This window comes from Anomalospiza imberbis, chromosome W (genome assembly GCF_031753505.1).
Source record: "Anomalospiza imberbis isolate Cuckoo-Finch-1a 21T00152 chromosome W, ASM3175350v1, whole genome shotgun sequence".
Classification (NCBI taxonomy): Eukaryota; Metazoa; Chordata; class Aves; order Passeriformes; family Viduidae; genus Anomalospiza; species Anomalospiza imberbis.
In genome coordinates this window covers 4,085,982-4,112,690 of record NC_089720.1, presented here as the reverse complement: position 1 = coordinate 4,112,690, position 26,709 = coordinate 4,085,982, and the positions used below count along the sequence as shown (strand labels likewise).

General features: G+C 44.7%; 1 long non-coding RNA gene across 1 annotated transcript; it reads left to right on the top strand.

Annotated features, from left to right (window-relative positions):
- Positions 1-24,469: 24,469 nt before the first annotated feature.
- Positions 24,470-26,492, top strand: LOC137464287 (uncharacterized). The gene is made up of 3 exons (XR_010994152.1): positions 24,470-25,161; positions 25,733-25,934; positions 26,335-26,492. It is a non-coding gene; the product is annotated as an uncharacterized lncRNA (long non-coding RNA).
- Positions 26,493-26,709: the final 217 nt, after the last annotated feature.

Below are 26,709 nucleotides of genomic sequence, written 5' to 3'. Positions count from 1 at the left end.
GTGCCAGGTTATACTCTGCCTTTGTGGGTTAAAACCAGTTTTCTCTGAAACATTGTATTTATTGTAACCTCTTTAGTAAATTGTAACTCCAACCTGTAATCTCTCTTGAGGCAGCTGTGGAGTTCATTTCTTCCACTGCTCTACTTTTAAACCAGCACACGTGCTAAGGAGGCCCCACCATATAATCAGCTACCTGAAAATGAAAAGCAATATGCTCTCTTTACTGACAGTTCCTGCCATATCGTAGGGGTACATCAAAAATGGTGGAAAAATAGATGGCTGGACATGTATCTTGTGCTTCATGCCACTGCCTGGGACACCATCCTGGACCTAGAAAAGCAAGTCCTGTGGCAACATGGTACCCCAGAGAGAACAGAGTCAGACAACAGGAGTAATTTTAGAAATAGCTTCATAGACACCTGGGCTAGAGAGCATGGGATTGAGTGGGTGTATCATATTCCCTATCATGCACCAGCCTCTGGGAAAGATGAATGGGACAATGGACTGTTAAACACCACATTGACAGCAATGGGTGGTGGGACTTTCAAGCATTGGGATTGACATTTAGAGAAGTGTGGTAGTCTGTAGTAGGTTTGCAGTTTGTTCTTCTGTAGTAGGTTTTAAATATTCCTTGTTATAAGTCCCTAATGGTTCATTCCATGTACCCCATTTGACTTCCCTAATGGTTCATTCCTGAGTTGTTTACCCCAAGATTTTCCTGCCAAGTGTCTGTCAGTCTCCTTGTACCTCCTTTGTTCCCTTCTGAAATGTTCCCTGTCCTTCATCCCCTCCTCAAAGCAAGATTGGGGTGCAAGGTTTGCTCCTTCCCCTTGTTGGCTTCTATTGGATAGCCCCTACCCTGCACTCCTCCCCTAATGCCTTGCTATTGGTAAAAGGTTGTGTCCTCACCGTATTCCTGCCCCTCCTTAAATGCAGCTTTTTCCCCTCAGTTATTGTCACTTGTCCCGGAATCCTCTCGGGAATAAAACTTCCTTGGAACTCAAACAAGTGATCCCTCTCTATTCCTTCACCTTGGTTTCTCGTACTGGGTTGCTGCTGGGTTACCCACGCCACAGCTGTCTGCTGCAGGGAGCTACGAGTCTCCTGTAAGCACCACCACCTGGGAGGACTCAGTAGAGATCCGGGGACGGCCACTCTCATGACTGCACACTGGTCTCGGGGTGTGAGCTGGCTGGAGAACATCTTCCCTGTGACCGCAGCGCACAGTTACAGTTAGCGCACCAATGTTGGATGTCTTCACAGCTGTGAGGAACACTGCCGCGGTTTCTGTGGGAGGAAACCAGATAGACGGGCTGTGCCACAGGCTATTGCCCTTGGATTTATAAGCCCTGCTGTGCCAGCACCTCTGTGTGAGTATGCCAGGTTTTAGCTGGCGGTGCTCCCAGAGGAAGAAGAAATAACCTTCCTTCTAGTGCCCAGGAAGGCTTCTTTGGAATCGAGGACCCCTTTTGCAGTTTTTTTTCCAGGAACCACCGGTGTGGTGAGTGCCCTGGTGGCTGGGGTGGACCCGGGCCAGGGACATGGGTAGCGGGTAGCTGCTTCACAGGGGAGGGGACACGCTGCACGTGGCGTGTGCAGTCTACCCCTGTCAGCTTCCTGGGCCCTTTTCCTTTTATTTTCCCCATTTTAGCTGCAGAAGGAGGGTGGAAAAAACTCTGAGTGGGCAGGATGGGTGTTAGGCTGTCCACTCAGCAACGGGAGGTGTATGTCCAAGTTGTGGTTATCCTGGGGCAGGGGGGTGTGAAATTTTCAGAGAGAATTGTTAAAAGGTTTGTGGGGTGGTTGTTTTTTAACTTTCCTAACATTACCCCACAAGATGTGCAATATATTGTATTTTGGAAGCAAGTAGGTGCTAAACTGACTGATTTAACAAAGAGGGGTGACTCTTCCATTAAAGAGGGATTTATGCAATTATTTTTATTGATTTTGGATTTGTTAAAAGTGAAAGAAAAGGTAGTTAAAAAACAACCCGTGAGTTTATCCCCAGTTTTCCCCAGAAAGGCTTCTTCCCCACCTTCTTTTCCCATTCCCTCTTCCCCTATGCTGGGTGGGCAGGGGGGAGCAGCCCATCAGAAGAAGCAGGGTTGCCACCATCTCCCTGGCTCCCCAGTGCCCCCTCGGCACCCTAGCCCAGGCAGTGCTGGCCACACTGTCAGGGACCTCACCCCGATCCCTCAATCCAATCCCTTTGTCCTGGTTAAGAGCCCTAGTTCTGGGTTCCAAGATAGTTCCTTTCCTCGCCCCACAGAGGCACCACAGAATGGCTGCCGCCTCATGGCAGGTGCTTCTTCTCCCCAGAATCCCTTTCTCCCTCTTCCCGCCCAAACCCTTGATCCTTCCCTCTCCCTGGGTCCCTCCTCTTCCTTTGCGGCTGGCAGTTCTACTGCCCCCACTGCTCCACCCACTGTTCCACCCATTGTTCCACCCATTGCTGCCTCCACTGCCACATCATCGGCAATCCCTGCCTCCTCAGCTGCCTCCACCCAGATTCCCACCCTGCATCCCTTAGTTTCCGCCCGCCAGCTTCCTGCTTCCCACGCTCTGGATTCGGGTTCCCATGGTGACATGGGGACCAGGAGTGCAGTGCCAGGGGGACTGGAGGTGGTGGAAGATAACAATTTGCCTTTCCTAGCTTCGGTCATCTAAGATGCAAGGGAAAAGCACCCGAGATGGGAGCCCTTCTCATATCAGAGCATCAAGGAACTCTGCAAAGATCAGCGTGAATTTAGCCAGAAAAGTGAATTTTTTAGGAGCCTTTTAAAAGCAACATTCACATCAAACATGCTGGTCACTGCAGATTTAAAACGGCTTTTCACTTGCTTGCTCCCTCCATCTGAATACAAATTGTGGAAACGCACATGGAAGAGATTAGTAGGGGACCTCCTTCCACAGCTTCTGCTGAACCCTGAATGCTCCACACATGCAGATGAAAATTATATCACCCTTGATCATCTGGTCAGTGAGGGTGATTGGGAACAGGCACGCAAAGAGGCGGGAGGGATTCCAAGGGAAGTTCTAGATCAAGTTAAAGATGCTGCAGAGAAAGCTTTCTTGACCATGCCATCCAAAGAACCAATCCAACCCTATATTTCTATTAAACAGTCTTTTTCTGAGACATTTATAGACTTTGTCAATTGAGTTTGTGCTGCTGTAGAAAAGAGAGTTGAAAACCTTAACATACAAGAACAGTTGATACTAGAAATAGTCTCCAGCAATGACAACGAAGCCTGCAGAAAAGTCATCCTGTCACTCCCTTGAACTCCAACTCCCACCCTGGACCACCTTATCAAGGAGTGCACCAAGAAAGCTATGATTACAGTAGAAGACACACCGAGGAAACGAGCCGTGCGAGAACAGATAGCAGCACCAGCAGGTGTTACCCAAGGGAAGCAAACACCTAGGAGGAGATGTTTCCACTGCCATCAAGAAGGACATTTATTAAGTCAGTGCCCCTTCAAAGGGAGGGCGCCACCAGATAGGGGAGGGGCAGGGGAGGGGAAAGCTTCCCAGCCTCAAAAAAACTAAGTGTGGAGCGCGGGGCTGCCCCACACATCGATAAAAATGGGGCAGACCACAGAGGGGTTGCTACTGATATTGCTAGAGGCTGTGTTGCCACCAACAATAATAGACTTCATTACCGGCTCAAACTTACAGACCCTATGTTTTTTCCCAATTAGGACTGGCATGTTGTCGCTGCAGAACCCAGACTCATTCCTCATATCCAGCAGGCAGAGGACCACAGGTGCATTAAATTGCTAAGCTGCAAGTACCTTGTTGTCAGGGACACCAAGCATGTGGCTGTTGAGCAGGACGGGAACAGAAGGACTCCAAGTTAGAAGGCAAAGAAATGAACTGATTTATTTCAAATGCACCACTCTATATATAGAGAACATTGTGGGGACTAATTTCATTGGTCTTAAAGTAAAAACATCTCATACCATTGGTGTGCAGTGAATGACGCACGGTGGCAGAACATATCTATAAACAATGTGAACAACAAGAGAGATTAGAGAATTATTTACATTCTTTCCCAACTGTCTCCCAGGCTCTCGCCTGGTTAGAAAAACCCTCACTTTTTCTCTCTGACTGAACTGAGAATACCCATATTTCCTCCGTTTCGTTTACGAAAAAAGAAAAAAGAAAAAAGCGGTGTTTGTGCCCTCCTGCAGGACCCTTGCAGAAAAGAGAACAAACACAGCTTGAGAGTTTTATTAACTCAAATCAATCAAAACTTCAATATGGATATTGACTCAGAACGGTCAGAGAGATTCCAAACTTATACTATAAATTTCAAGAAATCAGTTACCAACACTGGGATAGTAACAACTCTTTGTCAGTCTGCCAAAGGACTGGCAGTCCAACTTGCCAAAACCCATTTCCCAGTGTGAGCAGATGCCCACATGACAGAAAAGAAGGTATTAACAAACACATGCACATACCCAAATCAGCCAAATTCGGAACTTGGCAAGATGAGTAACATCTGTTTGCCACAGCTGCAAAGCCTTTAGGACTCTGGGATTTATCCCAGCCAGTAAGGTGCAGCAGGTCAAGCCTTGGTTGGCATTCATCAAATTGCTTTTGCAAGGTGTGTGCCCTTGATGGAAGAATCATGCAAGGCTTTGGCCCATGCAGTCATGTCCTCAATGAACAATTTGAGTGACAAATTTGAAATCAGGTCCAAATTGCATCCTCAAAGCTTTCAAAGCAATTGAGTGAAATTGACCCAATTCAGAAATTGACCAAATTCAGAAACACTTGAGAAATCTCTGAAATGCCATGAAATCTCTGAAATGCCATGGCCACAGCCCTTAATTCTATCGCTTGGGCCGAGGCTGTCGTGGCTTTCCAGTACTTTGAGCTGTCAGTAAAACACAGCTCTTTCTGCCTTTTTTTTTTTCCCCAAAAGATCCAGCAGCACCTGCGGGCTCTAGGACCCTGCGGTGCTCGGCGAGGCGGAGGACCCGGTCCAGGGGGCCGGGCCAAGCGTCCCAAACCTGGCCGGGGGGTCGGAGAGCTCAGGCTCTCTGCCGAGCCAAGATCCACGCGGCTCGGTCCCTCCCCCCAGCTTCTCGTAGGTATCACTTGGGGCCCCTGAATCTGGGGTCCCTGGGACACTCCATGGCCTCCCGCAAATGGGTGACCCATTCCAACCTTATATTTCGGTGCACGCCCCCACCAGGCTGCGAGAATCCCGGAAATTCCTGTGGCTTTTCGCCCTCCCCCCACCCCACCCCGCCGTGGATCAAGACACAGCTTCTCGGCATCCTGCTCTGCGAACAGGAGCCAGACGCGCATGGCACGGGCAGGGGAGGTTTTCCCGGGCATATAAAATTCCACCCTGGTTTTGGGGATCTTGGCACCACTCATGCCTGCCCAGTACAAGGGGCTGCTCTTCGCTCCCGGTGTGTTTGCGCTGCCCCGCGATACAATGGACTGAATCGCGGCCCCATCCTCCCCAGCCTCGGGAGCAGCAGCAGCGGCGCTGCTGCGGACCAAGCCGGTGCTCCCTCCTGCTGCCGCTGCCGCTGCCTCTGCCTCTGTCTCTGCCTCAGTGGGACAGAGCTCGGGGCAGTCTGGGGGAAGCAGAGGGAGTAGTGAGCTGGATGCCGGTTTTGAAACAAGCGGGCTGGATTCGTTGTCCAGCACTGGGCTCTCTGCCGCTGCCGGCGGCGAATCACAGAGCAGAGTCGCTGCTGATGAGTCGGCTTCAGGCGGCGCGGCGGCAGGAGCCGCGGCGCCCTGCGGGTGCTGTCCCCCCTCGGCGAGCGGCGCGGGGGTGCAGTTTTCCCCGAGGCGCGGCACGCCGCCAGCCCAAGCGGAGCGGGAGGCGCGACTTCGGCGGTGCCTCTCGGCGCCGGCGGTGGCTGCTACAACTCTGCCGGTCCCGGGGTCGGCGGCGGCGGTCGGCTAGGCGCCGGCGGCGATGTCGGTCCCGGGGTGGGGGGTCGCGGCGGCGGCGGTGGGCTCGCTCCGGGCGGAGCGGTGGGTGGAGCGAGAGGCAAGGCTGCTGCTGCCGCTGGGACGGCGGGCCGAGCGGCGAGCGGGGCAGCGAACCCCACTGCCGGCAGGGGTGGCGCCATGGCAGGCGGTGCGTGGAAGGCAGCCACGGTCCCTGGCGCGGGAGCCAGTCCCACAGAGGGCAGGACGGAGAACGACATGGTGGTCCCGCCCAGGATGTGCTGCTGCACAACTGACGCTGGTATTACAAAGGATATCAAATCCGCCGATCCGCACGGCGCGCAGGGAGGCGGACCGGGAGGCAGTTGCGCCTGTCCCGTTGGCAAAGCAGAAGCCCCCGCGTGCGGCGGGGGGCGTGGCAGGGGATGGATCAGAGCCTCCATTGCCGCTCCCAGCAGTACAAGAGGGCAGGACCCGTTCATCTGCGCAGGCTCCATTAGGGAAGGAGTCGGGAGGGCTCCAGCCCCCGCTGCGCCATGGACGTCGGGTGTGCCGAAGCTGATAGTTGCGGCAAAGGCACCCCGGCTGCCGCCTGGAAGGCGGATGATGTCACCGGCACCTCGCTCAAGGCGAGGTGCGTCTGCCCCGCCGGCCGCGGCGCGGGCCGCGGCGCGGTCTATGTCCAGAATCCCGAAATGTCCCGGTCGGAACCGCTGCCTCTCTGGGTCTTGCCACTCAAGGCTGTGTAGATGCACCCTGTTATAAACGCCAATCACTTGGTTTTTAAAATTTTAAAAGTTTAATAATAATAAAATGGTTATAAAAATAGTAATACAATTAGAGTAATGAAAATTTAGAGTTAGGACAATTACAAGACAATAAAAAGCAAAGAATTACGGACGTCCGGATGCTCTCGGGCACTTAAGCCCAATAAGCATGCCTTGTGAACAAAGGAATAACCTTTAAAAGCAGTAGCCTGTTGCATATTCATACATCTCATACATGATGCATAAATTCCTTGCAAATTAAGAACTTTTCTGGTTTTTGTCAACTTCTTCCCCTTAATCCTGGTGGTTCCATAAAGACGGAGAGAAGGTGGAAGAATGTTTGTCTTTTCCGATAAGGAGGCAGTAATTCTTTATGGGCCCCCATCATTGTCATCTCTGTGTGAAGAGTTTCTTCATTATCTCATCTCTTGCTTGAGCTAGTAAAAAAAAAAACCCACATACATAGGTTCTATTTTAACTACAAAACTACATATACCATGCTATTAAAATGTTAATACAGCACTTCTAATCAATATAACATAATACATATAGTATTCAATTTGATATTTGCGAAAAGCCAATAATAAAATATGCATTTTTCACAATCCCTCCTCTTATTCTCTATAAATCATTTGGCTTGAGCAATATTTCTTATCTAATTGCATTCTTCAGACTATGTTAGTAATCAAATTAAAGATGGGATTAAACAAGGAAGAAACATCAGAACAGTTGTAATCCTAATTTCTTCCACTATCTATTCTTCAATACATTACCCCATCAGTTAGTTTTTAACATTGTTTTCCCACTTTTGGACCGGTATCTGGGTTATTTCTTTAATTCTAATGCCTGAGCGGCTTTGTTTGTTATCTTCTCTATGACTGCTTGGAGTCTTATAATACGATTCAGTATATTATTTGGGTTTAATACAGAGGTAGATTGCTGTGCTGATTTCACTTTTTTTTTTTTTTTACTAATGGCCTTTTTGCCTAATTTTGGACTGTATTCCTGAAATCAAAGGTAAAACAAATCCATCTCTCTCATTTTGGACATTCAATGCCCCATCTATTACCACTTTTTCTTAAGTTCCTTGTAATTCAATATTTTTCCCCATTTTTCCTGCAGGTACTCAGTTTGGATGGGTTATGACAGTGGCTGTTGACATGGGGGTGTGTAACAAAAAAGGAACTTTGGTTTCTTTCCATGTAATATTTTTTGTAGCATTTGTGACACGATCTTGCCAGTATCTCAAAAGGTAAAAGACAACAAATGAGAGACAGAAACAGGAATAACAGAGGTCTGGTATGGCTTATACTCCCACCTCCCCTGCCTATGGAGTTGCTTCCCATAGCAGGTATGTGTGATCTTCTCGGTGGCGAGTACAGTGGTCAATCCAGGCTTGCCCTCTGTTTCCTTTGTTACTCTTTTTACTAAATATTTTTAGGCAAGTCCTTTTCCACACTCCTTAACTGAGGTTTCTTACCATTCCTCAAGTATCTCTCAGTCAACAGGCACTGATAATTCCTATCCACAAAACAAAGTTATTACCTCAGTTGCTTTGAGTTCTATCTCTATAGGGGATAGATTCAGTACTCAATACCTATTGCAATGAGAACATAGATTTTGTGAGCTCCAATACCAATCATTCTCATAATTTGAACATTTACTTATAACCCAGTTAGCGTGTCCAGCACTGGGATGAATCAAATAAAGTATACAGTATAATACTGATGGTAATTTCCCTTCTTCTTTGTACAAGTCACAGGCTAAGGCCAGAATGTGAGAACTCTGATTAAAATAATCTTGATCTTCCTGTTTGAAGTGGTAATATTCTTCTCCTAAGGAGGTGTCGGAGGCGTCAGAGGACTTATTTAGGCAGTGCTTAAAACCAGTGATGTAAGCTTTACCTTATTTCTCAGTTAGGTGTTATTTTTTTGTACTTTCTTTGGTTCATTTGGGTTTTCCCAGACTATTACCACCCAGTCCCAGTCGAAAGTCAATTTGATATCACTCGGTTTAGTTGCGATAGTCCATTTTTCAAGGTTCTTCACAAGTTCTTTGATTTTGCTGTCGTGAATTCACCCTCTTTCCGTAGTTCAGATTGCTGCTTTAGTGGTACCTGGGAAGGACTTCTTAATAACACAGTGTTAAAAAAAAAACAATACTACATTAACTTTTACTATTAGTTTTCTTCAAAACTTTCTGGGTTTAGCTAAAAGCTTTTTTTTTTACAGCTGCTTCTTCTTGTATCCTGCTGTTTTAATAGCTGCAGAGGCCAATTCTTCTTGTGAGCTATTAGTAGTTAAATAGAAAGACCAGGCCAATTTTAACACGACATGTATCACATCTCTTGTTTTTTTATTTTTGGGCAACATTTAACTCATTCTTCAGAACAAAAAGCCTCCTCTTCTTAACAACAAAAACCAGAAAGAGAAAAGAGTTCTTGCTTAAACAAATAAATCACTTTGTGAAAGTCAGCTATTTCTGCCTTGATCTTATCTCTAGTGGTGGTCCCTTTCTTTTATTTATTTATTTTTATTTTTTTTTAACAGTCTTGCGTTTAACTCTGTCCTTCACCTCCCTCTCTCTTTTTCTCTCCCTATCTTTCCTCTCTTCACATTTTAACATCCACATTCCAGCATCAGTCTACCTTCTAACATCAGTCCACATTCCAATGTCTCAGAGGGATAAGTCTGCCAACCACCCCTCCCCCTTTTTCAACTTCTTTACAAATTAAATTACTTTTGTTATGTGCGTTTGGCAAGCATGCAATTCATGGCACTCTCCACCAAGGCTACTAGCCACTCACAGCTGACACAGTGCCAAAACTAAAGACTTGTTTTTCTATCACAATTTTTTTCATTCTGTCGTGGTTTGACATGGAAGTGATTTTTTTTTTTTCAGGAAGTTGGGTCAAACCAATCAGTGGTCAAGTTTGGATATTGGCACCTGAAGTGACCACTGAAGATAGGGATATGCCTCTGAGAACACAGGGGGTTAAAAGCAAGAACTCCCAAGAGCTCGCTCTCTTTGGTTCCGGTCAAGGTGCTGTGCAGACCTCCCCTGCCCAGCCATGGGGCTGGGTGGGGGAGGGGAAGCCATGAGGCCTGGTCGAGGTGAGCCGAGGGGTAGAAGGACTGGAACCGAGCCAGCTCCTGTGGACAGAAGGGTGGAGAGAAGCGGAGATGTCTTTGTCATCCCCCCCCCCAGAGGGAAGAGATAGAGAGTCCGGACGGCACCTGTAACTTTGCCGGCGCGGAGGAGAAGGGGGGGGGAAGGCGCCCAGCCTTGGCCTTGGGAATCGGCTGCTGGGCAGAGATATCAGCCGTCCAGGGAGTCTGAACTTTTAACCCTTTCCTGAGAAATGAAGGCTTTGTAAAATATTGCTCCTCCTTGATTTGAAGTAGAAGAGAGACAGTCTGGGATCCGAGATGATGGAAGAAGAAATTCTCGAGTTGGGAGGAGATGATGGAGTGGCTTGTGGCTGGACTTTTCTTGTTAGCCATATACTGAACCAAATTCTCCTAACAGAAGCTGCACTTAGGGGGATACGTTGGTAGGCCAAGAGACCTGTTTCAGTGATTACCAGCAGAGGAGTAGAGGGAAGGTGTGGAGAAGCCCTCTATCTTCAGGGAAGAAGAAGAGGAGCAGAAGACCTCTGTTCTTGGACCCTCAGCCCCAGGGGAAAATGGGGGGGACTGTAGTCCCAAAATGAGAAACTGAACTGTTGTCTCTTTTGGTCCATGGCAAAGCATCCTTAAAGGAGCCCTGTGAGCAGTCTGTCCATGCACGGTGGTGAGAGCACTGTGACATGGAAAGGAGAGTGTCACCATGGCAGATTTTCTCTGAGTGGTTGCCATGCGTGGCATGGAAACACAAGGGTGGCAATTGTGTTTCCTGGGGGGTCTGTGGCACAGGAGAGACTCCTGTCTCCCTTGATAGACTGAGTATTCGAATATCTGAAGGGTGGCAACTTGATCAGGATCCTGGGTGGTGTCTCACTGTTGAGTTTGTTTAGAAATTAGGTGGGAGGAGGAGGGGTGTTTTAGAAAGTCTTCATCCAGGATTTAGTGTTTGTAGTTTTTTCTAGTAGTAGTAGTTTAATAAAGTTCTTTCTTTGTTACTAAGATGGGCCTGCTCTGCTCTGTTCCTGATCACATCTCACAGCAATTATTTTAAAAAGTATATTTTCATGGGGGCGCTGGCATCGCACCAGTGTCAAACCATGACACATTCACAAGCTCAAAAAGGTTGTAGGAACAAGGTAAACAACAACTTACTTCCAAAGTGACCCTACCTGCACCAAAAAATGTAAGACAATGCTAGTTAGTGCAATGCAATTTGCAACAAAGCCAAGGTTTGATTTGGGAAGGGCATCTGAGGACACAGAGCATGAGTTTTACAAATCCATATTTTGAAGACAGAATGGACAAAACATGAATACAGTGGGGAGAGACAAAAAGTAAGGAATTTGTCTCTGAAATACTTTCTTTTTGACCGTTAGGAAACGCTGTTCAAAGAGGCTCCTGTGCTACAAACAATAATTGGATGGAAAGAGGTACTCTTGAATTTAAGCTTTAATGTCACAATAGGAAACAGCACCTGAGCACTGCAGTGGTGAAGCACCCTGCCTGCAAACTCACTAGAGGCAAGCTACTGCTGCCACGCTGCAGGGCTACCTGCAGCACAGAAGGAATCACGACTAAGCCCTCCCTGCAGGCTTGGGTAAACCACACAAGGAACTCACAACTTCTTCATAGCTGTCTAACTCATTCCAGAAATAAAACTACAGCAAGCAGAGATTCCCCCCACCATTTTTTTTTTTTTAATGTGTGTGTGTGTCACACACCCACAGTGATGCTGAAAGTAACAAATTAACAGCTTACATTAGAAGATACTGAAACCTTTTGTTCATCCAGCTTTGTGTGTTCCCATTTATATATGTAGCCATCTCCAATTCGAGGTTAAAAAAATGAGCCTTATTTTTCAAAAGTGCTATGCATGCACAACTCTAGCTGCTGTTCTAGGTGCACTGCAAGTAGTCAGCACTTCCAGAAACACAAACAAAACAAAAAACTAAAAAAGCAAAACACATTTGGGTACATGTAAAAGGACTGGCTGGAAGAAAAAAATGTTTCTCATTGACCTGCCAAGTAGCTGGTGTTACCTTTAGTTTAACTTTACACACTGAGAACCATGTGATTGAACAGCTTCACATCGATTCAAAATAAATTAAAAGTAGGTCTGGCTATGTCACAGTTGTAAACTAGTTTTTCAATCTTAGAGTACAGCAAGTTACAAATTTCAAGATGAAAAATCACAATGCAAATTGAAAGAAATAATTTAAACTACTTGTCTTTGCTTGCAATTTTGATCATTTCCCTTTCTTCTGGAGAAAATAGTATCTTTATTATTGACCACATTTCTTCTCAGGTATAAATGCTTGAACTTAAAAATTGGTCTAATTGTTCAGCAGTGCTTATGGGATCCTTCAAAATCCCTTTGATTTCCTCTTTAAAATTCCTGACCTCAGAAGAAGGTAAAGGAGCATTTACAAACTCAGTTCCACCCCCTCCCATTGGGACCTCTCTTAGTGGAAACAGATCCCAGTCTTTTTCTATAGTCTTTCTCCCGTGTTGTGAGGAAGAGTCTGGAGAATGTTGTTTTCTAACTGAACTTCTCGTGTTCCTATAAGGGGTGTCCTCCAGGTGCGAGTTTTTTGGGCTGCAGCTGCAGTTACCAGGGGAACGGAGCTCAGGGGAGCATGGGCAGGGTTCGCTGCCGGAACCGCCAAACGAGGGAGCATTTCCAGGGGATACCAGCCGGGAGCGTAGTTAATGGCAGCTGGGTCAGCTCTTCCCAGCAGAGGCAAAGCAGCAGCGGCGGTGCTCAGAGCAGCTGGCACGGTCAGAGTCGCTGGGGATGGGGCAGAGGAAACAGCCGCAGGAGGAGCTGCCAAGGATGGGACAGACGGGACGGACGAGAGCCCGCCAGGCGCGGCCGGCGGAGTGGCCATGGACCAGCCGGGCGGGATGGGGGCAGGGACCGGTTGGGCAGCCGCGAGCAGCGAGACGGGACTGGTACAGAGGCTGCGGGCGGCGAAACAGGCACCGGGACAGGCGCCGGCACCGGGGCAGGCGGAGCCGAAGCGAGCGGCTCGCTGGGACCTGGGACAAATGCTGGGACTGGGACAGACGGAGCTGAAACAAGCGGCGAGCCAGGGCCCGGGACAAGCGGCTCGGCTGCGAGTGGTGTGGTTCTCTCTTGTTCCACTCCCTTTTCCCCTTTTTCTTCCTTTTTACTGGTTTTCTGTCCCCTTTTTTTTTTTTTTTCCAAAATCTTCCTCACATTTTCTAACAACCTAAATACTACCTTCTTTCAACTACCCATGCAAAAAATCCTTTCTCTCACAAACCATTCAACATAATACACCTCCCTCTAAAAAAATAAAGCTCAAAATAAACAATCTACATTGTGGCAAGCACATTTCTCTCTCTCTCAGGATTTTTATAAAGATGCACAGAGAGAAGTGAAAGAGAAAACAATTTCTATTTCTGCTCCTTGTTTTTCTCTTGTGGAATGTGTTTGGAGAATTGTTTACCTAGAGCGAATACTTGGTTGGATCACAGTGGATTGTTTGGGCCTGATGGCCAATCGGATCCACCTGTGTCTGGACTCTGGCGAACAGGGTCACGAGTTGGGAGAGAGTTAGATATGATAGTTAGAGAGAGTAGCATGTAGTTTTTAGTATTCTCTTTTATATAGTATATTAATGTATCATAGCATAATTATAATAAAGAAATCATTCAGCCTTCTGAAATAAGTCAGACATCATCATTCTTCCCATTGGGTTCGCCGACATCTACAACACTACATTACATATCTTCCACTCATTTCCATTTACTCACCTTTATCACTCGCTCACTCTCACTCACATTCACACCCTCAAGCCTGTTAATTCATACTTCTGGACTTCACAATACTGTTACATATACTTTCATTCGTGCACACTTACTTTTATTTAACTCAAAACAAACAATCTGCATTGCATATCTTTCACTAATTTCTATTTACTCACCTTTCTTTTCCACTTACTTTCGCACACACATCTACACCCTCAGGCCTGTCCATTCATACTTCTACATTTCCCTTTATTTTATTGCACAGAGGAAGGAAACGTTAGCAAACCTCTTAGACTTACACAAAGGGATTTCTGTTGCCAGAGAATCGTGAATCGTGTAAGCCCCCACCCTGACCCCTTCCACCTCCCCGAGGTTTGGCTATCCCTCTTCCCTAGAGATAGCCTCAGAGTCAGGGGTTCGGACCTCCGTACCTTGCCCGATCTGGACTCCCCACACCCCCTCCCCCCGGGGGAATGGGTTAGACGACTACTTTACGCAGCCGCGGTGCTAAAAGGTCCTACGATACTGAGCCATCCTTGCTTTGGGGGCAGCCTCTCTGGGTTTCAGTACCGCTGGGCCTCTGGGAAGGGCCCTGAGTTACTCAGTCCTGGGTGCTCTCGAAGGTTAATATCTCAAACCAGCAGACTTTTTCACTCAAGTTTTTGCAGGGTTTTGCCTAAGCCCCCACCCTCAGGGGACTTGTTGGTGCGGGACCCACCCTCGCGTACACAACAAGTAAAGGTACCTTTTGTTTCACTTATTCAACCCTGGTTGCTCTTGAGGATTAATATCTCAACCCAGCAGCAACCCTGGGTGCTCTTGAATATTAATCCCTCAACCCAGCCCATTCAATTCAATCTCCTCGGGGGGATTCTCTCACTCTTTTATCATTCGCTTCGTCTCTGTACTGGCCACTTTTCTCACGCAGCATGGGAGACTACTGCACTCACTTAGCAGGTCTGGGGTAACTAGCCCGCCTCTCATTCACACACATTCATCCCCCCTTATCCACCCCGTTCACACACATTCATCCCCCCTTATCCACCCCATCTCAACAAATACTTACCTATCCCTTGTCCTTGGGTCTTTGTTCTTCGTGTACACTTTGGTCTTAGGGGCTAATTACCGCGGTTTTAGGGAATCCTTTCCCTTTTCTTTGTTTTATTGTCTCCTTTTGTCCATCGGATCGTAACCTGCATCTGTCGGCAGCACCAGGGGAGCCGAGCGAGGCTGCCTAATCAGGGCAGGACGCATCTTCTCACTCTGACTCTCCAAAGGCACCGGCAGAGAGGTGTTAGTAACCATCCTCTGCTACCATTTGTTATAAACGCCAATCACTTGGTTTTTAAAATTTTAAAAGTTTAATAATAATAAAATGGTTATAAAAATAGTAATACAATTAGAGTAATGAAAATTTAGAGTTAGGACAATTACAAGACAATAAAAAGCAAAGAATTATGGACGTCCGGATGCTCTCGGGCACTTAAGCCCAATAAGCATGCCTTGTGAACAAAGGAATAACCTTTAAAAGCAGTAGCCTGTTGCATATTCATACATGTCATACATGATGCATAAATTCCTTGCAAATTAAGAACTTTTCTGGTTTTTGTCAACTTCTTCCCCTTAATCCTGGTGGTTCCATAAAGACGGAGAGAAGGTGGAAGAATGTTTGTCTTTTCCGATAAGGAGGCAGTAATTCTTTATGGGCCCCCATCATTGTCATCTCTGTGTGAAGAGTTTCTTCATTATCTCATCTCTTGCTTGAGTTAGTAAAAAAAAACCACCCACATACATAGGTTCTATTTTAACTACAAAACTACATTTACCATACTATTAAAATGTTAATACAGCACTTCTAATCAATATAACATAATACATATAGTATTCAATTTGATATTTGCGAAAAGCCAATCATAAAATATGCATTTTTCACAACCCCCAGATTACGAACACCATGGACGCTGTAGCGTCCCTTTTGCGCATCTCCTTCTGGAGGCATCGGCCCATGTTGCGCCAGAGTTTACGATCAAAGGTGTGTTTAGGGTCCGGAGGGAATCCATGGTCCCGAGCCCAACTCCAGAGTGTGACGAGCTCATTATCAGAGACCTGGACCCCTATGTGAGGGGCTCAAGTCCGCCTTGCGGTCAAAACCAACCGTTCAGCCGTAGATGACTGGTTCCCCATTGTTAGGAAGCCCTCCCTTAGCAGACGTCCACTTCAAGAGACAGACAGTCCACTACTTCAGGGAAAACCGTCCCACTCAGCCCTTGGCCTAAGAGCCGATCCGCAGTCCAGACAGGACCAAGCCTTCTCTAGAAGGCATGCGGTTTTCAGCGTTACCTCTCTCAGGAGGGTAAAGGTGTCCGGCTGGAGCCTCCAGGCTCCTGGCGAGCAGCCGCAGCCGCAGAGCGACCCCTGCAAGACGCCGGGGCTCGGGTCCTCAGCTGAGGCTGCAGTAACAGCCGGGGTCCACCAGACCCTGTTCCTTCAGGGTAGGTGCAGTTCACGATGGATGTCACCAGATGTCGCTGTTGAGCAGGACGAGAACTAGAATGACTCCAAGTCAAAGGCAAAGAGAATGATTTATTTCAAATGCACCGCTCTATATATAGAGAACGTCGTGCGGATTAATTTCATTATTGTTAGAGTAAAAACATCTCACACCATTGGTGTGCAGTGAATGACGCACAGTGGCAGAACATATCTATAAACAATGTGAACAACAAGATAGATTAGAGAATTATTTACATTCTTTCCCAACTGTCTCCCAGGCTCTCGCCTGGTTAGAAAACCTTCTCTTTTTCTCTCTGACTGAACTGAGAATATCCACAAGAGCCCACTGTGTCTTGGTTGTTATCAACATAAATCATTGCAGTGAAGGTGTTGTATTGAGATGGCCCTTGATTTGCCAGACTCCACAACATTTGCCCTGTGCACCTGACCTTGTCGGGCTCATTATCATGCTGTCTATCCCTCCCAAAGAATACCTCCAATACTGCCACTCCTCTCAGCTGTTGGATCCCTTCCTCAAGGGTCTTCAAGCACATTCTATTATGGTGCTCCTGCATTCTCTGTCTGTGGACAAACCTCTCTCTTACATTCATTAAAAGCCACTCCCCAAAGGAAAGGGGCCCTGGGTCCTTTACAAAATTCTGAGTCATACCTGAGTCCTGGGTCAAGGGTCCCAAATTCCTTGCCTCACCACCATCCAGTTGCCGACCTTTACTCATAAGGTCCCAGACCCAAAGTAACCAGGTTGTATCAGCTTCACACCCCCATCGTGCAATGTGTGTGCAGATTATGGAGACTTTCATACGTCAGGATGTCCTAGATTGCAAGGCAATATGTATTCTATTTGCCATCTGTTGGTGGTGTGGCAGTTATCTTCTGTTAATTGGGCAGTTTTCTTTATCTATTCCACAAACCAATCTTCCCTCCTGGAAGACATCTGCTGTTAATGGCCTATTGAATGTCACTGCAGGACTGATAAAAGTTACAGCATCCCATTGTGAGATGCTTCGCCCAGAGGGAGGAGCCAAGCATTCCTAATTGGATATAATCTTAGTTTTTGGGACACCAGACTCAGTCTTTCCACAGGATTCCCAGAGGAACAGCTGCCTTTTCCACTGGATCTTCAGAGGAAGACTAGACCCTTCTACAGGATCACTGCTCCAAAAGAACCACATCTGCCACTCCAGGAGGACCGCAGCAATTCCAATTTGGACTGCTACCAACACCTTGACCAACAGGGGGTCAGGTTCTTTTCTGACACTGTCTGTGGTTTTTCTTTCGTATTAGTGCATGTATTTTGGTGGGGGTTTTTTTGTTGGTTTTTTTTTTTGTGTTTTTTTTCCTTTTCCTAATAAATTGTATTTCTGACTTGGAGTCTCTCACTGGTTTTGCTTTCAAACCAGAAAGATTGAAGAGGGCCATCAGAAACTAAAAAGGAACTTAAGGAAAAAGTCTACCACATCTTGCCAGAACCAACAAGATTCTCTGCCATTAAGAGCCGGCATCCCCCAGCCAAAGAGAAAAGATATGCTCCATGAGGTAACCCCCAGTTTCTTCTTCAGGAGCATAGAAAAGACATGAGGAAGTGGGATAGAAAACCCACCTTCTCCGTAGCAGCCCGGGTACCCGGGTACATGAACTGAAAAGAGAAACACCTAACACAAGAAGCTCATCTAGAGTCAACACTGCTCCATTCTCTCACATGCAGAATTCCAGACAATGTAAAAATGATGATATGACTGATCCTCTTAAAGAAACCTCAGGAACCTATTTACAGCAAGAGAGCAACATGTGCCATGACCAGAAATAGAGGAGCCCTGCCTCTAGCCAGGTAGAGGACAGGGACAATCGGATCTATTGGACTGTGTAGATCCAATGGCCTTACACATCTGACCCACAAAAGTATACAGCTTTAGTTGACACTGGTGCCCAATGTACCTTGATACCATCAAAGTACGTAAGAGCAGAATCCATTTCTATTTCTGGAGTACCAAGAGGATCCCAACAGCTGACTGTATTGGAGGCCGAAGTGAGTTTAACTGAGAACGGGTGGCAGAAACACCCCATTGTGACTGGCCCAGAGGCTCCATGCATCCTTGGCATAGACTGTCTCAGAAATTGATATTTCAAAGACCCAGAAAGACGTTGTTGGGCTTTCAAGATAGCTGCTGTAGAGACAGAAGACATCAGAAAACCGGATACCTTTCCTAGTCTCTCAGACAACCCCTCTGCTGTGGTACTGCTGAGAGCTGAAGAACAACAGGTACCAATCGCCACAGCAACAATACACTGTCGGCAATATCGTACCAGCAGAGACTCTGTGATTCCCATACATGGGATGAGTCGTAAACTGGAGAGCCAAAGAGTGGTCAGCAAGGCTCATTCACCTTTCAACAGCCCTATATGGCCAGTGCGTAAGTCCAGTAGAGAATAGAGACTGATGGTGGATTACCGTGGCCTGAATGAGGTCACACCACCACTGAGCGCTGCCGTGCCAGACATGTTGGAGCTTCAGTATGAGCTGGAATCCAAGGCAGCAAAGTGGTACACGACCATCAATATTGCCAACGCCTTCTTCTCCATTCCTTTGACAGAAGAATGCAGACCTCAGTTTGCCTTCACCTGGAGGGGAGTGCAGTACACCGAGAAGCGACTGCCCCAGGGGCAGAAGCACAGTCCCACCATCTACCATAGACTGATCCAGACCGCACTGGAAAAGAGCGAGGCATCCGAACATCTATAGTGTATCAATAACATCATGATATGGGGGAGCACAGCAGGGGAAGTCTTCAAAAAAGGAGAGAAGATTATCCAAATTCTGCTGAAAGCTAGTTTTACCATTAAGCAAAGCAAGGTTAAGGGACCAGCTCAAGAAATTCAGTTTCTAGGAGTCAAGTGGCAAGATGGACATCGTCAGAGCCCGACAGAGGCAATCAACAAAATCACCGCTATGTCTCCACCTACCAACAAGAAGGAAACACAAGCTTTCCTAGGTGCCATAGGCTTTTGGAGAATGCACATTCCAGAGTACAGCCAGATTGTGAGCCCTCTCTACCTAGTCACCTGCAAGAAGAACGATTTCCACTGGGGCCCTGAACAGCAACAAGCCTTCACCCAGATCAAGCAGGAAATCACTCATGCAGTAGCCCTTAGCCCAGTCAGGATGGGACCAGAGGTGAAGAATGTGCTCTACTCTGCAGCCAGAAACCATGGTCTGTCCTGGAGCCTTTAGCAGAAAATGACTAGTGAGACTCAGGGTCAACCACTAGAATTCTAGAGCCAGAGCTACAAAGGCTCTGAAACAAACTACACTCCCACAGAGAAGAAAATCTTAGTCACCTATGAAAGAGTTCACGCTGCCTCAGAAGTAATTGGCACTGAAACACAGCTGCTTCTAGCACTCTGGCTACCAGTGCTGAGGTAGATGTTTGAAAGAAAAGTCCCTTCCACACATCATGCCACCAACACCACATAGAGCGAATGGATTGCCCTCATCACCCAGCGCGCCCGTCTTGGAAATCCAAATCGCCCTGGGATTCTAGAAATTATAACAAACTGGTCTGAAGGAGAGACTTTTAGATTATCTTCTGAAGAAGAGGAGCAAGTGGCACGTACTGAAGAAGCCCCACCATATAATAAACTACCAGAGACTAAAAGACTATATGCCCTCTTCACTGAAGGTTCCTGCCAAATTATAAACACTAACCAGAAATAGAAAACTGCATTATGGAACCCCACATGATGAATTACACAAACTACGAAGGGGCAAAGTAGATCAAGTTGCAGAGTTTAAAGCCGTCCAACTAGCATTAGATATTACCAAACGAGAGAAGTAGCCAAGGCTCTATCTCTACACCGATTCATAGATGGTAGCTAATACTCTGTGGGGATGGCTAGATCGTTGGAAGAAGACCAACTGGCAGCGCAGAGGGAAACCCATCTGGGCCACCGAAATTTAGCAGGACATTGCCACCCGAGTAGAGAAGCTGACTGTGAAGATTTGACACGTAGATGCACACGTACCCAAGAGCTGAGCTAATAAAGAACATCACAACAATGAGCAGGTGGACCAAGCTGCCAAAGTGAAAGTATCACAGGTAAATCTAGACTAGCAGCGCAAGGGAGAATCATTCCTAATTCGCTGGGCCCATGATGCCTCTGGTCATCAGGAAGGAGATACAACATACCGATGGGCTCGTGACCGAGGGGTAGACCTTACTATAGACAACATCTCACAGGTCATCCACAACAGTGAGACCTGCGCTGCAATCAAGCAGGCCAAGCGGGTGAAGCCTCTGTGGTACGGTGGGCGATGGTTGAAGTACAGGTATGGGGAAGCCTAGCAAATTGACTACATCACACTTCCCCAAACCTGCCAAAGCAAGCGCTATGTGCTAACCATAGTAGAAGCAACCACAAAATGGTTGGAAACCTACCCTGTGCCTCATGCTACTGCCCAAAACACCATCTTAGGCCTAGAAAAGCAAGTCCTGTAGAGACATAGCACCCCTGAAAGAATTGAGTCGGACAACAGAACCCATTTCAAGAACAGCCTTATAAAAATCTAGGCCAGAAAACATAGTATTGAATAGATATATCATATCCCCTGTCATGCACCAGCTGCCAGAAAAGTTGAATGATACAACGGACTGCTTAAGACTACCCTGAAGGCACTTAGCGGGGGGACCTTCAGAAATTAGGAATTGAACTTAACAAAAGCCACCTAGATAGTCAACACCCAAGGGTCCATCAATCAAGCTGGTCCTGCCCAGTCTGAACCCCTGCACACAATAGATAGAAACAAAGTTCCTGTGATACACATAAAAAGTATTTTAGGAAAGACTGTTTAGATTAATCCCACCGCAGGCAGGGGCAAACCCATCCATGCGATTGTTTTTGCTCAAAGACCTAATTACACTTAGTAGGTAATGCAGAAAGATGGAGAAACCCGTTATATACCACAAGGAGACCTAATTTTAAGTAAGAACTGTCTGTAAATTTTCATTCTGTATTTTATATATATATATATATATATATATCTGTAAGAAAGTATTGGTTTGGGTATGATGTAGATGGTAATAGAATAAGGGGTAGATTATGTCCTAGGTTACAATATAAAGATGTATTCTATCCCCATTTTCAAGAGCTGTTGAAACCAAGAGGGGCACTGTTTTTTCCTTATCTCCTGTTAATGCACCCATCAATGCCTTGCCTCATGACTCAGAGATAACTCCCTCTGGGAGCCATGTCTGCTTAATGGGCAATCAAGGATCCACCACATGACTCATACAATGATAGCAGCCCATTGTGAGATGCTCCGCCCAGGGGGGAGGAGCTAAGCTTCCCCACCTGGATATAATCTAGGATTTGGGACAGAACAAGCAGCCCTTACCCACTAGTTTCCAGAAGACAAGAGCTACCAAATATTTTCTGTGGGATCACCACTTCAACAAGACCATTTCATCTAGACTACTACCACCACCCTAACCACCCTAACTAGCAGGGTGTCAGGTTGTATTCTGACTCTGTCAGTGGTTTTTCTTTTGCATTATTGCATGTGTTTTCTTGTGGTTTTTTTTTTTATTGTTGTTGTTTGTTTTCCTTTTCTTAATAAATTAAATTTCTGACTTGGAGTCTCTCACTGGTTTTGCTTTCAAACCAGAACAATCAACTTCTAAGAAATCAGAAAGAAAAGAATATGAACTATGAAGCAAATTAAACATGATAAAAGCTAGCAGAAGTCCTAAAGACTGGAGGCTTGTCTCCCCCTTATGCACAGATTTTTTATGCACTGAACTGATACTGCAATGCAGCAAAATCGACTACCATTTGTGCAATAGATGATTAGAAAAGAACCTTGTAGATACAAAGTAATCAACATGTTTCTTCAAGAAATAGAATTTGAACAATGGAGATAATAATGTAGCCTGTTGAATTGTGGAAGAGAATATAATTGCTAGTTCCAGGATATTTTTTTAAATGTTCTGAAAATATACCATATTACATACAACATAAAAATAATTTTGGTATCCTTTGTATAACCACATTAGTTTCATCTGTTTCAATTTCCTGGTAATTTTCAGATTCCCCTGCTAAATTTAAGGCAGTATCAGGACACATATATATGAAGCGGATGAAGTGTCAAGGTGAACAGTACCCTATTGTGTCAGATATGTCACACTCTGCAAAGTATTTATGACACCAAGATCTGATTAGAACAGCACTGAAACCTAAGTTGCAAGCCATAAAAAGTGTCAGTTGACACTAAAAATGCTCTCTGCTGAGCAAATTGAGCCATAGTAAACATAGCTATGCAATATATACATATGGATGCCAGTTCATTTTCTTAATTTACATTCTTTCCCAAAGCTGTCTTTTCTTTGAGGCTGCATCTTCTCTCAAACTCCCATAACTTTGAGAGGTGGAAATGCTAGCTGAGATGATTAGTCTTACAAGATCAATAGAAAGTAGATGGATCTGTCATTTGCTAGATGTTCCCCGTTGTTCTGCCACTACGTGCATTTGGAAAAAGTTCCTTTCTAGATTTCTTGTAGACCGCCTTTAGATACTTGAAGAGTGCTGTAAGCTCTCCTCAGTGCCTTCTCTTCTCCAGCTGAATGGACCCAATTCTCTCAGCCTACCTTCATAGGAGAGGTGTTCCAGACCTCTGATCACCCTCGTGGCCTCCTCTGGGTTTGTTCCAATGGGTTCACATCTTTCATGTCTTGGGATTCCCAGACCATGACAGTTCAGTTGAGGCAACCCACTTGAGTCTATGCCTTTCTTATTTTCTGTTTTCCATGTGGAGAACTTCAGTATTCAAAGAGGTTTATGGAAATCACAGTTTGTACAAACTTAATAATTTGCATTGTAAATTCTACTGCTGGAACTGAGCAGTTGTATTTCACAATTTTGAGCATCATCTAACTGAAGTCTTTTGGTTGAATGCCTGCCTAGCTCTGTAAGTTTAATGCAACTGCACCACAGAATGCTAATGCTGCAAAGAGAAAGTATGTTAAAAACAACAAACAAGTCAATATGAATTCATAAAGCAAAATGACATTTCAAGCCAATACGTCATTTAATAAAAGTAATTGTTTTAAGTACCACACGGTATATAAATATAATTTAAATTAGAAAAATGTATTAAAAGTGATATGCTAGAAATGATAAATGATAAATTATAGAGGAACCTATAAACCAATTGCCAAACTCAGAGAGAAATGTCAATGAATTAATAGATACTTCTGATGGCTTTAACTCATAAACACAAACCTAGATGCTTCCTTAAAGAAAAACGAAATGGATATTTTTACTGTGGTGATACATATTGGCTGATTCTTTACAACCCTGATATTTATTATGTGTAATAGTCCTATTATCTTCAATTTTTTCAGAGCACTACTTGCATACCAATAAAGTAGTCTGCTTCTTCCATTACAAAGTTTTACTGTATCTTGATTAGTAATCACTACATTGTAGTGATTATTCTGTGATTTTTTTTTTCTACTAATACTCTTTTTTTCAGCCTTCTGACTTCCAAATTCAAAGACCAAGGTATGAAATACCTTGAGGTATATGCTCATGGGACAAGATGACTTTTCCATTTTCTTTTGGCATCCCCTACTGGTGTACAGCTGTGAAGACTCCTCCATGACACTGAAGATCTCAAAACAGCTCCTATGCTTCTTTGGCTAAATCCTTTTGAATGTTAATAACAGCTAAAGAAATGGCAGGTTAATGGCAAAATATTTCTATTCTCTTCAAGCAACATAATTTCATTGCTTCAGTGAATATACCGTCTCCTTAAACAGTACATCTAATTACACTACTTTGCTTGTTTCACATAGTTTATTTTATCTCTTTATTTTGATTTCAGTTTGTATTGCTAAATATTAATACTTCCCATTCATCTTAAAACGCAATTATGATTTTCAGTTAGATGGAATAATATTATCATCTGTGTCCTGTCAGGTTGTCTATTGGACAGAACTAGTCTCTTCCTTTTTGATAGACTACTTTGACTCTTCACCTATGGATATTCTCAGTTCAGTCAGAGAGAAAAGGAGAGAGATTTATACCAGGCTAATCCTGGGAAAGAGTCTGAAAGGAATGTAAGCAATTATTATCTCTCAAGCTGTTCATATTGTTTATAGATATGTTCTGCTACACTGACCTAAGTGTACCAATCGTGTGAAAGCTTTTCACTTTGAGACCAATCATATTTCACCTTAGCAATCCTGGTTATAAAAGAAGAACGCTACTTGTTAATAAAGTTATTTTCTTGTCTTCTGACTTGGAGTCTTCATTATTCCCGTCATGCCTCAACAACAACATTCACCCACACATATCTTTATATTTTCTTTTTGATTTCTTCAAAGATAAAGTTCACTGATATTTAAATAAACATAAAAATCCCTATTATCTAACCTTCCCCCCCCAGTGGTTTGGGTTTTTTTAACTGTAGGTTATTAGTATTTTTCTAGACGTAATGACTAGAATATGCCTTTTTTGTAGATGGGATTTATGAAGCATAAACAGCTCAGTGACATGCTAAATAGGTAATACCTGCCTGGAGCAGAGAGTACAGGAGTCTTTGTTCCCAAGCGCACATTTTAATTTTATACAATCTATTTTCTTCCAGGTATAGGCTACAAAGTAAGAGGATTTAATTTCATATATAATGAACGTATTTGCCATGCACCTTCACTTTCAAAACAAAAGCCTTGAAAGCGTGCCTTATATTGAAGTCAAGGATAATGCTGACACCAGTGACATTAATAACCATCCGCAAAACACTGAGGCTATTTCTGTGTGTACAAGTAGCACAGGGACAGGAAGAAGGTTTGCCATTATTCAGGCTTAATTGCCAGTACCATCTACAACATTGCTTTCTGTATGCCAGCTCTTCCCCAGGAACCATCTAGGCTTGGGCAGCACATCCCCCCAGGCAGTACAGAAGAACAAACCCTGTGTGGTGATGAGAGAGTTTAAGCAAGAGTACACAATGAGGCTTTGCCACCTAAGCCTGAGATCAAAGAGGTGTCCCTTGCAGAAAATAACATGTAACTGCATCAAAATTGATTTTTTCAAACTGCTGTATCTTTAACCATGAAGCAATGTGTTTGTCTATAGAGTTATCTTACTTCCCACAATTCTTAGATTGCACTGAAATAAATTTCCTTGAATTTCAGAGGGTCAAACTTTTCAGTCCATCTGTAGGGCAAACTGTACTGCCAGGTACAGAGCAGTATCAACACTGGACCCAAACCTTGTTTCTTTAGAATTTTTATTGAAATCAGATGCATCCCTTCTTGATAATTAGAATGTTCTGTATGAGTCATGAAATAATACCATATGGTTACTTCATTTCAGACATAGTGAAGGAGAAAATGAAGTTTCTACTTTACATCTTAAAGTGCATCTGACTTGGTTGCCATGCTGTTTCAGTGGTTTTGTCTATGCCATTTGGTTGAGCATTTTTGTCCCTGTGAAATGACATCTTTTTTATTATCTTTCAAGCCTCATTTTAGTCCAAACCACACTATATATACAATTTCTGTTCAGAACATAGGCCGCTCTTTCACTGTAGTATAGAACAACTACAAGAAGTTCTTTTTCTCCTTTTTGTTATAGAAAAGTAGATGGTTGGAGGTCCAGCCTCTCAAGATATGGAAAAGTATTGAATTGACATTGTCATATATTGCACTGAATAGTAGTTTCTGTGAATGCAAATACTGCACTGCAGTTTCCCAAAACATTTGACAAAAATGTCTGGGTTTAGTTTTTATCTCTCCATAAAGGTGAAACCAGTTCAAATCTTTTGTCCTGCTTCAGGGTAACTATTGTAAACGCAGGTGAACCCGGTGGGAAGAAATGATGATGTCTGACTCCATTTCAGAAGGCTGAATGGCTTCTTTATTATAACTATACTATAATACATTAATATACTATTTAAAGGAGATACTAAAGCTACAAACCTACTTGTTCTAACTACCATATCTGACTCACAACTTGTGACCCTCTTGTGAGAGTCCAGACACAGGTGGATCTGACTGGCCATCAGGCTCAAACAATCCTCACCAGAATCCAATCAAGCAATCACCTCAGGTAAACAATTCTCCAAACACATTCCACATGAGAAAAACAAGGAGCAGAAATAGAAATTGTTTTCTCTTTCTTTCCTCTGTGCTGCTCTATGAAAAATCCTGAAAGAAAGAAGAATGTCCCTGCAACAGGTAACAGTCATTCAACTGAAGGGTAAGGTTTCTCCAAAAGCATCGATTCATTCCAGCTGCCTTTTTTTTGCTCTTACTACTTCCCTTATGCTAAACAAACAGCTAGTATCAGAAGTCAAAATCTGATTTGTTCTGGGAAAAAACCTTACATGTACATAATAAACTGATTTTGCTTATCTCAATCATGTAATATATATATTTGGTGCTCTTTTTTTTTTCTTTTTTTTTTTTTTTGTGCATGCTGCCTTGAGGTTAAAGCATAACACAGAAAAGTACTGTAAGGTTAAAATACTTTTGGGATGCCTCGTGCTGAAAAACTTGTAGCTACTGTTAAGGCCCATTGGCCTATTCCTGCTTCATTTCTGAGAAGCTATA